We start from the raw sequence: 16,572 nt of genomic DNA on the forward strand, positions 1-16,572 counted from the left end.
ACAGGAAAAATACACACATAGAATGTCAGCACCAGGTTACTGACACTCTCAAAAGGGCCTTTACTTCAGAATTGCAAATAGACACCAACTCATACCAGTGGACCTTCAATAAATCTTCACAGCTTTGGTGAGCTGATTTTACTGGACCTATTTCCATATTATCACTTGTTTGGAGAGGATTGATTCTCTATGGTTGTTGTTCCTTATGTCTTCTTCAGTACACACAAGAAGCTTATGTGTATGCTGAAGGCCTGTAATATCAGGTAAAGCCTACAGCAGGTCCTGTTTTCTAGAAGGGACACATGGAGTGCGTACTTCATAGTTAAGAGGGACAACTTTCCTGTCAAGGGACTGGGGAAATGCTGATTGTGCACTAAGCAGAAGATTCTATAAGTAGCTGACCTTTTTTCTTACATGGGGAGAGTGGCCTACGGGCTTCTCCTGCTAAATGAAGTGCTCTGTTACTACAAAGTGCAGCTTGCAGCGCACATGTATGTTTACATACATGTGCCCTGCAAGCCCCATGTGTGCATGTATACACGTGGCAGGGTGAGCCTAGATTGTGTGTGTGTGTGCGTGTGACTGCAGGGTTTGTAAAATAGAAGACGAAGAGAATCTGCCAGATAGGTTAACTGGCATTTAATCCCAGCACCCGCAAAAACACGTCTGCTCTCCGTTGCAGCCTACTGTGGCAAAGGTGTGTGAATATATACCAGATACTTTGTCAACAACATCAGTCAGCTGTCTTTCGAGCATGTGTCCAAGAAGAGTAGACTAAACTTCCATGATGGTCCACAGTTATGGTTCATACCGTCAGGGGTCGGCACTGGACAACAATTTCCAAAGTACATACAACTCTTCACACGCACACACGTTGAGAGACAGTCGGAGTGAGCCAGTGACAAATCCTTAGTATACCAATAGGATACAGTCACTGCCAGCAGCCATAGACTTCAGATTATGCAAAAAGACACTGTGTAAATTTCTAACGTTTTACACTGTATGCTCAATAGTGTGTTAACCTTTTTAGTTGTCTAGACTTCAACAACCAATGCCAAGCCATATATATATTTTTTCTTTGCTATTTGGGGAACTTCGCGCCTCCATAACCCCACCTCAAATTTGCATCCTTTTTAATAGCATCATGGAGATTTATAAATGCACCCAGGATTTGTACATTTTATAGAAGGAACTGAGAAAATAGCCAAAACATAGTTAAAGGTTTGATTTTTGGGGAAAAGTGGAGAAAACGTGCTGTGCAAGAAAGTCTGTTTTGTTTCCTAAAATTGCATTAATGAAAGGTTTGCTGTGTTGAGATTACCATCTTCCCAACTTTCAGGATCAGGCAGAGCTGTTTAAAAAAAAAAAAAAAAAAAACGTTTTACCAAAGTTGTGGCATTTTTTTGAGGAAGTCCATTTTGTTTTCTTTTGTGGATTCAACCTACTTTCAGTTTGTGGTGGAAAAAGGCGTGGAACACATGGGTGATCCAGTAAAGCTATACATTTCTGAAAAGTTGACAACCTTCTGAATTCTGCAGAGGGTAATTTGAGTAAATTCTTAAAGTTTACTCAAACGAATCGTTAAAATAAAAGCAAAGTGGTTAAAAAAAATAGCAATTAGTGACGTTTTCATCTTTAATTTTCTGTCACGAAGGCAGAAGTACTATACCATTACATCTATCAGACCGTTCAAATTACATTCATCAGACCCTTCTGGTCACAATAATGCATATGGCTGTATGTTTTCTAAAAACATGTGATACTCGAAGCCAACAACTAAGCTGCAGCTTTTAATGATTTTTTCATTGTGTTCTGTCCATGCAGCAATTCATGAGGTAAAACCTAATGAAGGAAAAAGGGTATAAAGGGACACCTATGTATTTCTGAAATGTACACAAGATACGGAGTTTAGTGACTGGTTGTTTGTACCCATCTACATTTGGAGTAACCCATACTATCACGTGACTTTGAGGGCATTGTACAACCATGTTTTTTGTTGCATCTTGTGTTACATTTGAAAGCCAATGAAATCAAGACAAAATCAATTGGTAAAACATGTTCTACTACTCGGTATTCCCCAAATATCTTCTGATAGAAGCAGTGTCCTGATTGTGCAGCTGGGCCAAGTGCCAGGGACACAAAACAACCCAAAAACATAACTTGGAGACATCAATTCCCCCCCAGTCCTGGGCTTGGGCCAGTATCAGGGAGGCTTCTTGACTCCTCCAGTGGCAGAAGCGCTCTTTCAGCAGCTTTGGTAGTCTACTGTTTGCAAGACAGTTTCCCTTGGTTGATCTTGCAGGCAGTATGCTTGGTACTGGCCATAGAAAGAGCGGTCTCTGGACGCCCTTTTAGATAGCATCGGCATAAATCAAAGATTTCTGTTTTTTTACAATGTGGGTAGCTGATCAATTTGGGCCTTAGCTCAGTCACCACCCAAAGAATGCTACCAAACCCAGACATTCCTGAAAACTAGACTCCCAGGAGCGTCCGGCGGAGTTTGACATGTGGAACCCATGACATAGTCTTACCCATAAGGCCTTGCAAATCTCAGACTTTGTATCAAAACAGGCATTTTCCTCACGTTTCTGCTGATCTTCGAGAGGCGGTTTAGGGAGTCTCCAGACTCTGTGAGGATCCACAAATTGCTTTCCACCCAGCATTACCACACATCTTCTGATGAAAACGCTGCCCCGGTTGTGTGGTTGGGCCTAGCACTCACCACAGGAAAGGCTCCAAAACACAACACGGACTGATCAATTTTTTTTTCTTCTCAAAACCAACCCCTTTTTTTTACATTGTGGAAACTTGTGGATTTGGGGCCTCAGCTTGGCTGTGACCAGGCAAGCCTACCAAACCCAGACATTTTTAAAAACTAGACACCTGGGGGCTCATTATAACTTTGGCGGGTGGCTGAGGCCGCCTACCAAATTCCCAGATTAGGACGACCGCCTATGTGGCTGTCCCTCCGCAGGCCCTATTGAGAGTTTCCTGCTAGGCCAGCAGGCCGAAACAGCGTTTCTGCCCGCCGGCCCAGTTTGCTGGCCCAGTGGGAAACTCACCACAACACTGGCTCGGGCTCGTAATTGAGCCAGCAGCAATGTTGCAGTGCGTCTGGTGTAATTCGGGCAGTGAAAAGCACGACGGGGGCTGTCAATGAACGACCCTGCACTGCTCAGAAAGGGGACTCCTAATCCGGTGTATTATGACCCCCGAGACCGCATGCTGTCGATTGGTGGTGCCAGCGGTCAGACCATGGTGACTCTGCCATGGTCGTAAAGTGGCGATGGTCCGACCGCCACCACAAGTGTGATATTCTTAAGACCACTACACTTGTAATGAGGGCCCTGGTGTGACTTGCAAGACTTCATGAGGATTTTTGTACTCACATGCTCTTACAAACCTCAAAGGGGTAAAAAACACATTTTCCTCCAGTGAACGTTACGGAATCTGCTAGGATCCACAGATTTCCTACCACTACACTTCTTCCGGTAAAAATGCTACGCCGCTTGTGCGGCTTATAATAGAAAATGCAGTACAAAAGGCCCCAAAACTCTACATTGAAACTTTGGCCCAGGCTTGACGGCCACCCAGAAAAGCTTACCAAACCTAGACCCTTTATAACACTAGCCACCTGATGGAAGTGCAGCGTGGTGTGCCTTGTGTGGATCTGATGTTTTCCTTCCCACAACTGCTGTGCAAACCTCAAAGCTTACCTAAAATCATGCATTTTGCTCTGATTATCTATGGCGGTAACTTCTGGAATCTGCAGGGATGCCACTGATATACAACTGTACTTGGAAGTCTGCTCTGCTTCAGACATCCAATATCTCAAACACTGCTTGCACACCATCTAAACCTGGATGTCCAGTGCATACCTGAAGCTCAGTCCAGCAAAGGCAGAATTCCTATTTGCCAAGAACAATAAACAAGATATAGTACAAACCTGGCTCAATTATATGAACCTTGACAGCTTCAAAACCCAAATCTCACCAAATGCAAAATACATGGATTCACCCTAGATGCCAAACTCCAACCCTCCCAAAATTCCTACTAATCAGCGTGCCCACACCTGTCCCACTTGTGCCACATTGAGCTACTAGTAACTTTACTGTCCATTCACACTCCTTTCATGTGTACCGCACTAAGCCATTCACACAGTCAGCTAAGGGCCAAAGCCCACACCACTCACATCAACAAACAGCAGCCATTTAAGGGCCCATCAGGTTTACATATGCCCATATGACGGAAACACGAATTACACTGCCACTGAACCAGTGATCAGTGATACATACAAATACACCTCTGGCAAACCAATAAACACTGCCAACAAGCTGCCACACACTGCCAGTCAATAGCTACCCATTCTGCCAGCCAGCAGCCACCAATTCTGCCAGTCAACAGCCACACATCACCCCCACCCACATATAGAACCAGCCACTGTCTTGGGTGGGGGATGCGCCTTGAACAGAAATTCACTTTGACCATCTGCTTTCTACTACACAAGATCCCTATAAAAATAAACCCAGGCTAAGCTTTGAGTACCTGTTCCTATTGGTCTTACCCCGAGTCTCAAATCCCCAAGAGAATATGGTGCACATTTACTAACTGCTCACCATAGCAGCTTCATTAGGCTCAAAACTCCTTCCAGTATGTAGAAGTAAGTTGGTGGTATCTGAAGATGCACTTTAAGCCCATTCCTGGGACAGTGTCAGCAATCTTTGAAAACTGGACTAATCATGCTGGGGCAGACCTTACTAAGTTCCCTAAATAGCACTTCTGGGAAGACTAAGGGCCTGATTTAAAGTTTGGCAGACCGGTTACTCCTCCACAAACGGGACTGATATCATGTCCCTGGTATTATGATTTCCATAGGATATGATGGAATAGTAAAATGGTGGATGGGATATCTGCCACATTTGTAACAGTAACCCTGTCTGCCAAACTCTAAATCAGGCTGTAAGGCTCTTGGGGTTTGGTGGACAGCGTATTTGGTTAAAACATCGTGAATGTTTTGTCCACTATTGTGTGCAGAGCACTTACTGTACTGTACTGCACTTATAATACGGCGGTCAGAACTTCTACCACGTTTTGAGCAAGCATGAAGGTGACAAGCAGCAAAAAGCAAGACCAATGTGTGCCTTGGCATGTATGTATCCACAAACAGCCTTCTAAAGTAAATTGTACATCCTGTTCTACCTCATATCATCTGTAGGTTCTTCATATGGACCAGACCTTTTCTCATTTTTGAGACACCATCCCAACTTTGATATATTGTTTGGTCAGCAGTCATGAACCGGTCCATATCTTGTTGCCACTCTCTCAGAATAGGCAGTCTAGTTGCCCCCCAGCTACAGGCTGTTTTTTTTCACCCCTGCCAAGCCCAGGGATAACCATATTTTGCAGTTCTCCCAAACGCGTAACACACAACATTTGGCTGTGACTGGGATGGTGTATCCTGTTACTTCTTTCATTATGTCTCTGCAAGCTGGCACCAACCGGAGGGATCGTGGGGGAATGCGTTTTCAGTTAGAGGGTCAGGGATCTATGCGTACGCTTTTCCTGTTATCCCATTAATTCCAAGGTTCCCAAGGAAATTGAAGAGAGAACCTTGCCGGATTCTCCTCATTGCTCCCAGGTGACCCAGACATTTTTGGTTCACAGAACTCCTACTCCTCTCGGAGCTACCTCACTTTCAGCTGAAGCCAATGCCAATGTTGCTAACAAAGAAACAAGGCCAGGTCCGTCATCCCAACCTGACATTGTTGCACTTGTGGCCCTGGCTCCGGAGTTCTAGGAGTTTGCCATGCTACATCTTCCATCTGACTGTAGGGTAGAGAAATCCTTGTGAATGCCAGGGCAGAGACCTCTAACAAAACATATAAACTTAAGTGGAAATTCTTTTGTCTCTGGTGCATGGATTCCAAAGTTCATCCTTTCACTTCACCTCTGAAACAGATTCTTCAGTATCTAGTTTAACTAGCAAGATTCGGCCTTTTCCGTTCTTTCTTCATAGTTCATCTAGCAACAATTTCAAGATTCAGATGATCTAATAATATTCCTTTGTTATGGTCTACCAGGATCATAACGCAGTTCCTTAGAGGGCTATTCAAGGCATTTCCTCCAGTCAAACTACCTCTTCCTTCTTGACACCTTTAATGTGCTTTCACAACTTAGGACGCATCCAGTGAGCCCATTCACAGGGCAGAATTGAAATATCGCACTTGGAAACAGCACTTCTGGTGGCACTTACGTCAGCCAAAAGAGTGAGATACATCCAAGCATTCCCAATCGAAAAACCTTTCCTCCAATTCAAGTCACGGTGTAATACTTATGACCAATCCCAAGTTTATACCTAAAGTCCCCTCAGACGTTCATCTGAATGAACCATTAATTTTGAGAACATTCTTCCCAAATCCTCAAACAGCGTCTGAGAAGTCTTTGTATACTTTAGACATCGAATGATATCTAAAATTCTACTTGCACAGGCCTAGTCACATCCGCAACGCAGATCCATTACTTGTGGCCTATGGAGACCTAAGGAAAGGGGTTCCAGTTTCTAAACTGAGTACAGCCATCTAACTTTGTCACTGGCAAGCAGGAAAGCCATTGCCCAAAAAAGTCGAGGCACACTCCACCAGAGCTGTCGCCACCTCCACAGCTCTCTGTGCTAGTGTGCCATTCAACAGATATGCCGAGCAGCAACATGGTCTAGCAGGCATATCTTTACTCGGCATTACTGTCTGGATTCCACTGAAAAAGCTGGTGCAGCAGTAGGCCAAGCAATTTTACGACATCTATTTCAATAAGGTGAGCCAATACTGTTTTCCACCTTCCGCTATATGATTTATAATGCTTTGAAGTTTCAAATGGTAACTGCTAACTATTCCTATTCAAGCATGTGAATCTATGAAAGATCCAATACTGGAGAAGAAAATAGGTTTACTTACCTGTAACTCTAGTTCTCCCATATTGCTGTCTTTCATAAATTCACTTGAGACCCATCCTTCTCCCTATTGAGGCTCACCTTCTTTTTATGATGTATACATATCTCTTGTGCTAGAAAATCTGAGATACTAGAGCCTCTGTGGTGAGGACCTCTAATTCCTGTCTCACCCATTCAAGCGACCTTCATTTCCCCTTCCTCCTTTCCTGCCCACGCTGTGGTTGGACCGCCCTGCCCTCCACGTCCTCTGAAATTCCTTCTCCCCACCCAGCAAGAATGATGCTGCTTAACTGCCGATCCCTCCCCGCTCATTCTCTACACATCTATAATCTCCTTGAAGATCTTTTGCCTGATGTACTGTTTCTTACTGAAACCTGGCTCGATGAAGATTCTACAGGACACATCTGTAACTCTCTGCCCTCCATTTATTCCATGATTCATCTAGATAGGCCCTCCACCAGAGGTGGTGGAATAGCTATCATTCATAAAACTACTATTAAATGCACCACCTTACCCTTAGATATTCCTGATTGTGAGAGCCTAATGTTCTCACTGTTTGTCCCCCACTTTCACCTTTTCAGGAATTCTGCTCTATCGACCACCTGGACCTGTGCTACGTTTCCTGGATTCTTTTCCGGAGGTTGCAGCCAGTCATATCTGCAATCTCTCCAACTTAACGATTTTAGGAGATTTTAATATTCATCTCGACAACTCCGACTGCCCTTCGGCTTAATTACTGGCAACCTCTCTCGCAGCACTCCAACTAATTCAGCATGTATCTGGCCCTACCCACCAGAAGGGTCACACGTTGGATCTTATATTCAGCAATATTGCCAACTTGCTGACGGCCCCTCCCCTGCCATTACTCTGGACGATCACTCCCTTCTCACTTTCACTTTCCCGTATGATGCCACCCAAGGGCACCTCCCCAGCACCACCACATCTGGACGCATTTCGTCAAAACTGGACCCGGAAGAATGGCGTAAGGCCCTCTTGACTTATGGCAAAAACGTCACTCATCTGCCCCAGAAACTGCAGACTCTTTTGATAAATGGATCTCATGCTCCTTGGATGTTGTTCTACCCATCAGAACCAGAGTGGTTCCCTCACCCCACAAATCTAAACCCTGGTTCTCCCCTTACCTGCTTGAACTCAAAAAGAACTGTAAAAAACTTGAGAGACTGTGGCGTAAAAACGACAGTCTCTCTAACAGAGAGATCTACAAGCAATCAGTCAGAACCTATCACCACAATATTAAAACTGCCCAGTCTACCTTTTATGATGGAAAAATAGAATGTTCTTCATGTCCTCAGAAAGAAATTTTTCAAATTTTTAGAGATCTTACCTCCCCTCCCATTTCTACCCCTATGACGGAAGCCTCCGTCTCCCACAGTGATCGACTGGCATCCTTTTTTCAGGACAAAGTCATCAGTATATACTCTGGGTTTCCCGTCTATATGAATGATCCCTCTATTTGTAATGACACTGACTCCCTTCCTGTAGGAGTCTCTCTAACCTCCTTCCCCCTCTCACCGAGGAGGTGACCATTAATTTCCTGTCCAAAATTAAATCCGTCTCCCCTCTGGACCCCGCCCCTCCCTCTGCTCTCTTGCAGGTAGCAGGCACCATTGCTCCTCCTCTCACAAAAATTCTTAACAGCTCCTTATCCTCGGGCTCCCTTCCCCAGTCATTTAAACATGCTGTGGTTAAGCCCCTTCTGAAGAAACCCAAACTTGACCCCACTTTATTGGAAAATTTCAGACCTATTGCCCTCCTCCCTATCTCCGCAAAAATCCTTGAGAAACATGTCAACACTGAACTAACCAACTATCTCGAAAGCAATGAACTTCTTCATCCCACCCAAATGGGCTTTAGAGCCTTGCACAGTACTGAGTCAGCTCTCCTCTCAGTAACTGAGACGGCCCGCCAGCTCTTAGACCTAGGGTCTCACGTAGCCATCATCCTGCTTGACCTAAGTGCAGCTTTCGACACTGTCGACCATGATCTTCTCTGTCGAAGACTATCGGATGTAGGAGTCGGAGGTTCCGCCCTCTCTTGGTTTTCCTCCTTCCTTAGAGACAGATCTTTCCAAGTCTTGGACCGGACCTTCTTTTCTGGCCTTTTCCCCTTGGCATGTGGAGTCCACCAGGGCTCGTCCCTTAGCCCCACTCTTTTTAACGTTTACTTGTCACCTTTAGCTAGAGTAGTTGCCCCTCATAATTTGTCCTTGGTCACCTATGCAGATGACACCCAGTTAGTGGTATCTCTCTCCAGCTCTGGAGACTCGCCGGTGACCAATCTCTCCCGCTGTATGAGTGACATTGCCAAATGGATGACCAAGTCCAAACTCAAATTTAACGATGGAAAATCGGAAGTCCTGGTTTTGGGCAACGGTCCCCCCCCCCGCTTCCCCTTCCCTTGCTCTCAGATGCCTTCAGTACTCTTCCTCCCCCCAAATCTCATGTTAAAACTCTAGGTGTGATGCTTGACCCCAGGCTTACTATGGACTCTCAAGCCAGTAAAGTTTCTTCTACCTGCTTTGGTCTTATGCGCATGTTCAGAAAGATTCTCTCTCTTCTTCCTCCTACAGCCAGAAGAATTCTCATCCAAGCCTTAATTCTTTCCCGTCTGGATTACGGAAACTCTCTGTTCCTTAGCTCCCCTTTTTATGTTATAAAGAAGCTGCAAAGAGTGCAAAATGCAGCTGCCAGGCTTCTTACTCACTCCTCAAAATATTCATCCGCCAAATTGGCTATCTCCACCCTCCACTGGCTCCCCATCAAAGAACGGATCCATTTTAAATCTCTCTGCATTGTCCATAGGGCCCTACATGGTAAAGGTCCCATCTCTCTAAGGAAACGGATCTCCCTGCATACTCCTTCTAGGAACTTACGTTCCTCCTCTCTTAGGTATGCACACATTTCTCGATCTAAGAGAGCCTGGGGCAACAATTCTTTTTCCAGTAAGGCCTCCCACCTTTGGAATACCCTTCCTTTGGAGCTCCGTAATGAATCCTCCGAGCACCTCTTTAGGAAAAAGCTCAAAACTTTTTTATTCTGTAATTAGCATTGATCCCCCCTCCTATTTGTGCGTTGCTGCTTTTAGCGCTGGGATGCCTTCGGGTCGCCATGCGCTTTACAAATCTTATAAACTAAAGGGTGCTGTTGCCCGATTGGCTGGACTTTGAGTCTTTTTAATGATAATAATAAGCTATTGAAGTGAATGTCTTCAACATTAACTGCTATGTAGGTTTTTGTCTCCACTGCTTTCTATAGTACCGTGGGACTCCCTCTCGGGGAATGATTCAAGTATGTGAATCATCTATGAAAGACCAATACTGGAGAACTACAATAAGTGACTTATTTTCTTCCCTCTTGTCTTAGAATCTGACAACAAGCAATGCACTGCTTCTGCCTTTTTAGAACATCTTACAAACAAGCTACTGAGGGGAATTCTTAGAGGTGCTTTCTAATTATACCATAAGCCACAGTGCCAGCTTTGTAAAGTTCACTAAACAGCTGGATTCCTGTGTGTGTGTAAGTTATTTACATAAATGGGCAAGCTTCCATATGATCTTCTCAAATATTCCTAACGTGGAAGCGCAACTTGTAGGATTTATTGTTGAGTTCTTACCTATATGTCCTGTCAGGCTCAACACCTAAGCAGTAGAGCTCTCTCACAATATGTACATCTTGATGCTGTAACAAGCTGTTTTACTTGGTATGTGCTGAGTAGCAGTTGCCCTTTGTAGATGGTCAGGGACTCTTCCACTGCTATATTCTTTACAGGAGTATAAATAAATACCAGAAACTTGGCAGACAAAACACAAGAGGACACATTTTTAGCAACCTGCCATGGATTGGGTGGTCACAGGGCAATGCAGCAGAATTATCACTGAAATGCAGCATATGCTGCAAAATCAAAAAACTTTCTCTGCTCATGGTGCCAAACTGGGTGCTGCCCAAACTGTACGAGTAGTACTGTATCATTACTTTGTGCACTATCTCTGTTTTCGCGGTAGGCCCAGAAATTCTTTTAGCTCTGAGTGAAGTGGGAGTCCACAAATGGGACCTAGCATGAGGCGCTAGAGTGCCTCCATGCTCAATTGCAGTACTGACCTTCCATCCAGAATCTGTAGTGAAAGGGAGGTTTTGGGGCTAAACTAAATTAGGAGTCTGCCAAGTGCTCAGAGCAGTATCTACCTGACCTCTGGATTGATCTAACCTGTCACTGGATCCGTACTACAGAGATTGTGCTTGAAAGGCACATCATGACTACCATAGCCATATTCATCAGAATCACTGGAAGAAGAGTTGTCATTGGAAGTAATGCGAGACTTAAAAAGAAAATCGCTCATAGATTCTACTTCCTGATAGTCTCCCTCAGATGCTGCTGCAGTATCAGACTACTATCACTGAGAGAGAGGTAGGAGAACATCCCTTAAGATCCCACACTAACTCCCAGTCCATAACATAAGTACACTAAAGTGAAGCGGGATTCTGTTACTCTTCCGACGCTACTCCATCATTTGCTATATATTGACTATCTCCAAGAAGACGTATCACTTTTATGGATGGAAAGGCCTTGCCCAGGTAGTCGTGGCATGCTTTATCATAGGCCAGTCTATCCCACAGGGTTAAGATAGTACCAACCCTTTGGTCTCAATTGTAGCCCCAAAGGAAAACTAGTTCCCTTTTGAAGACAGGGTGACAGAATAAAGTATCTTCTGGTCAGTAGGGTACCAGTATCAAAAAATATTTCTAATTACCTCCACATTTATCCAAAGATAACGTTTATTTCAGGATGATGTGGGCTAAGATTAAAACAGATCTTTTTGCTAGTCCCTCCTGTGTTCCTAGGGGACTGCTCATCGGTGTGCTCTGGATCTGTGATGGATCCACACACGTTCTCAGATGCCTGGCAACATGTTTCGGCCTAGTGAGCTACCTGTCTGGATTATTTTAACCTTAGACCTACGGTCCTCCAGCCTTCTTCAGGGTAGAACATGTGTGTTTAGCTTCCCTACTGTCAATCACGTTTGGATAGTATACATGCAACAAGTTAGGACTAATTCTTACCTGGTCCTCTGTGTCTCCTAAAACATGAATCACAAGAGAAAATCAATATATTGATATGCTGAATTACAAACTGAAAAGGTACTTAGTGTCATCTGGGATGACCACCCAATGTGATTCACTTACAAGTGTATAAAACTCAGCACTGCCCACAGTGTCCAAAACCGTGAACCAGTGTGGAATTTTCTTTGCATGCATCTAAGATCATGTACTTACCCTGCAACAGTCAGGGAAAAACCTCATCAGTCACTAGAAGGGTGGGTCTCCCTTATAGTCACACACTACAGGTTAGAACACATACCAGAGGCATACTTGTTATCTGGATGGACATCCTGCCATGTAGTCTGGTTTCTTTTATTTTCACTTAGTGGTTTTTAGATACATTGCATAATTCCTGATCACTGACACTATCAGCTTCTATCCATGTCTTCATATCACAGAATATTCATCTCTGCGTTTCAGGACCCAATCTTATATCTGCTCCCATTATTATTAGTTCAGCTTCTCTGAAGCCACACAATACACATCTCATTTAGACCACCGCTTCATTAGTACCATATGACCGCTAAACTGATGTTTTTGGGCTCCTCAAAACGTGATCACACCCAGGATGACAATCTGTTCATATGTCCTTTTAACTTTGTGTCTTCCACATCAACTTTCTTAAGTGCAATATGGATACCTCCTATCACCATGTGGGACCGGTGATTATTCCTGCAACTTAGCTCCATCAAACTGAATTCCCCATGGCAGAACTCTGACAGTCATCATTCCATCTCAGTTTTGATTGGGATATTGAACTCCCATGCCCTGTTTCTGGGAGAGCTCATTAGCACTGCATCTCGCCACTCGATGTGGTGCACTTGGGATCCGCTTCAAAAATATATATCGGACCCCTGTCCCACATGTATCGTCTCCGGGAATGCTCATGGCGTCCATTTTATTTCTACGTTACTGTCAGTGGCCTTGTTATATAATGGTTGCGGCTGAAATATTCAACCCCCCTATGTCCCACTCTCTATATTGTGAAGTGTGTGCTCCTTCTACAAATTTCTAGTGGTCGGACCCCGCCCCACTTGCTCCATTGGTGAAGCGCACACCCCTCCTCAGCTTGCTAACGCTTAGCTAGGTGTCAGCATAATTTTCAGAGCCCATTCCCCCCCCCCCCCCCCCCCCCCCCCCCCAGGCACTTACTTCGTCAAAGAGATGGCTCCTCGAAGGTACCTCATTCTGGTTCCTCCATTGGACTGCTGCTGCCGCCCTCCCAAATCATTCTATGGTGTTTTTAAGCATCTTCCATACTGCGGTTGTCCCTTTGGGCCTTTGTGATGACGTCATCACTGGTGTCCGGACTATGGACTTCTGGGAAATGTGGTACCTTAGTCCTAAATCCTAGCAGGTTATTCTGATGCACCTATACTCCCTTCAAAAAGTTAAGCAGGAAAGTTTCATTAAACTTTTTTTTGTTTTTCATGTGGCCTTACCTGTATTTTTCTACCATAAGAATCCATCTTAATAGCACTTTGATTGTCTTGAGCATAGGTCGGGCCAGGTCCTCAAATCAAAGGAATGTTCTCTGTCTCGTATGTTATCTTATGTATTTGCTCACCCATTCCTAGGCGGTCCGGATTCCTTACACTTATACTGCCACTCTCTTATTTTATGTCGGTATCAGTGTACATTTCTTTATTTAAATTCAATCTCATCTCCTTCATTATAGACAATCTGTGGTTATTCTGTCCATAATCTTGTGTCTAAATGGTGATATTCTCTGTCTAGTCGCATGTTATTGCCCTTTATATGATGGGTGGATACTGTGAATGGAAATTCTCCTTTCTATAGTCTAGATGATTTGACTGTTCTCCTCTTGGTCATTATTCAGCTGAGCCCATGGAATCTTATCATTGAGACCTTGAATGTCAGTGTGGAGACAAAATACCCATCTCTGTTCCCTCTGGAACAGAATACGTGCTGGATCTCAGTCAGATGTTGTTACATGCTCCATAACATACCAAGAGAAATCATCCACTTTATGACCTGTTTCCAGGAAATGGCGTATCAATTTAGTTGATTACTTCTTAAATCTAAACGTACTCTTAAGTTCATTGACTCGTATTTTTACTGTTCCGGTAGTCACTCCTAAATATGTTAATCCACAAGAACAGAGAAGGGCTAGGAGTGACATCGGGAGCAATGGAAGAGTCCCCAAATACAAGCAAGGAGTGATACCACAGGATAATATTGTTATGAATTTAAGCAACAGGCAATTGACAGAGTCACAACTATTGGTACTGAACAAAAGGTTGGGATTTGCCCCAACTCTGGAAGCAGAGGTTTTTAAATTAAGGGGGGAAATACAAAAATGTTATAGGACCATCAGACTACAGGTATTTTTTAAGGTCAAAATGAAGACACAAGACATTGAAGAAACCAATACAGGCATTGAGAGGCGGTTGATCTTTACTCCCCCATCCCACCTCATGCCAGCAGGAGTTTTTGCCTTTGAGGCAGCTGTTAAAAAAGAAATAGAGGAAATAGCAGGAAAATCATGGCCCCACTTCCAGAATTTTACAAAAGAAGAAAGGAGAGCCATCTCTGAATTATCTATGGCACATGACATAGTCATAAACCAGCAGACAAAGGCAGATCCATTTTGATTCTCCCAGTAGGAACATACAGAGAAGTGGGTCTCAAACTACTAAATCAGGAAAGGAATTTTATAAGAGACTTCAAAAGGACCCTACTATTGAATAAGATGAAGTTTGACCTGGCTACTGAACTACTCATTGGACTGGATGTGGAAGCTTTTATATACAAGCACCCTCCAAGACCGACATTAAAGGTGGTAGATACCATACTCCAGGAGTTAGTCTGGGACTCCATTACTCCTAAAGAATTTGCGATGGACTGCGCGCACACGGCACCTACACGTAACTATTTTGAGCACGAAGGAGAATTTTGCTCTCCAGATCCACGGGACTTCTGTGGGCAGTACTTTTTGCCCCAAGTCTAGCTTGCCTATATGTTTATTTCCTGGAGAGCTGACAAATATTCACAGAGGAAAACTCCTACCATCAGAATATTCGGATTTAGAATATATATATATATATAATGTGCTATTGATATGGCACAGGACTAGAGAAGAGGTGGTGGATTTTTGTGTATGGTTGAATAACATTGACCCCTTCCTGAAGTTAACAAGTACAATGAGCAACAAATAATTCATTTTTTTGGACCTGAGAATCTTCAAATGTAAAGGAACTCTAAGCACAGAGGATTTTTACAAGGTGACAGACAAGAATAATCTACTGCGGTATAGCAGTTTCCATTCAAAGTGCCTATGGGATAACCTCCTAATAGCCCGGATCCTATGTCAGAAAAGGAATTGCACTCAGAAAAATAAGAAACATGCAGAGCACCTTACCAAAAAAGCTCGGGGACAGAGGGTACCCACAGAGGGTCATAACTGATGCAGATAAAAGGGCACGCAATAGCAATAGAGATTCCCTATTTGGAAACATGCACTAGGGGGCCAAAAGATAATGTCACCACATACACTTCACAATAAAATAAAGAAAATAGTAAAGAGACTCCTAAGATCAGGGGGTTTTAGTTTGGAAATACCTATGTTTGTCTTCAAATGTGTGAGCAGCATACAAGATCAGGTAATTGATACTAGACCAAGAAACGTGTAAGCAGCCCAGAGACAAAGAACACTTTGGGACCGCCCCTCCCAGTGACAGGACATCATCCATGCAGAGACTGCAACATTTTCCACCTGATGAATAAGAAAAAGACCCTGTATTTGGGTCTCTGCACACCCTGGGAACTATGAAGGTTTACTAACTGTAACACCAAGAATGTAGTATACATAACAATATGTTCATGTGGATTCAAATATATAGGAATGACTACCTGACCAGTGAAGATATACATCAGTAAACATAAGAGTACATTTAGATGTAAGAAGTCATTAACTTAACTGATGCGCCATTTCCTGGAAACAGGTCATTAAGTGGATCATTTCTCTTGGTATGTGATAGAGCATGTAACAACATCTGACAGTAACGCAGTACATATTCTGTTCCAGAGGGAACAGAGATGGGTATTTCGTCTCCACACTGACACTCAAGGTCTTAATGATGAGATTTCATGGGCTTAACTGAATAATGACTAAGAGGAGAAAAGTCAAATAATCTAGGCTATGGAAAGGAAAATTTCCATTCACTATTATACTTGTCTAGGCCATGAGGAGGGAGCCTACGCAAAGAAAATTAATGGATAAGAACACAGTATCCACCCATTATATAAAAGGCAATAACCTGCGACTAGACAGTGAATATCACCATTTAGACTCAAGATTATGGACAGAATAACCACAGATGGTCTATAATGAAGGAGATGAGATTGCATTTAGACAAATATATTGCTATGCACTCTGATATGGACATAAGAGAGTGTCAGTATGAGTATGAGTGTAAGGAATCCGTACCGCCTAGGAAGGAGTGTGATCTAGGCAAGCAAATACATAAGACCACATACGAGAGAGAG

Source organism: Pleurodeles waltl, chromosome 6 (genome assembly GCF_031143425.1).
Source record: "Pleurodeles waltl isolate 20211129_DDA chromosome 6, aPleWal1.hap1.20221129, whole genome shotgun sequence".
Classification (NCBI taxonomy): domain Eukaryota; kingdom Metazoa; phylum Chordata; class Amphibia; order Caudata; family Salamandridae; genus Pleurodeles; species Pleurodeles waltl.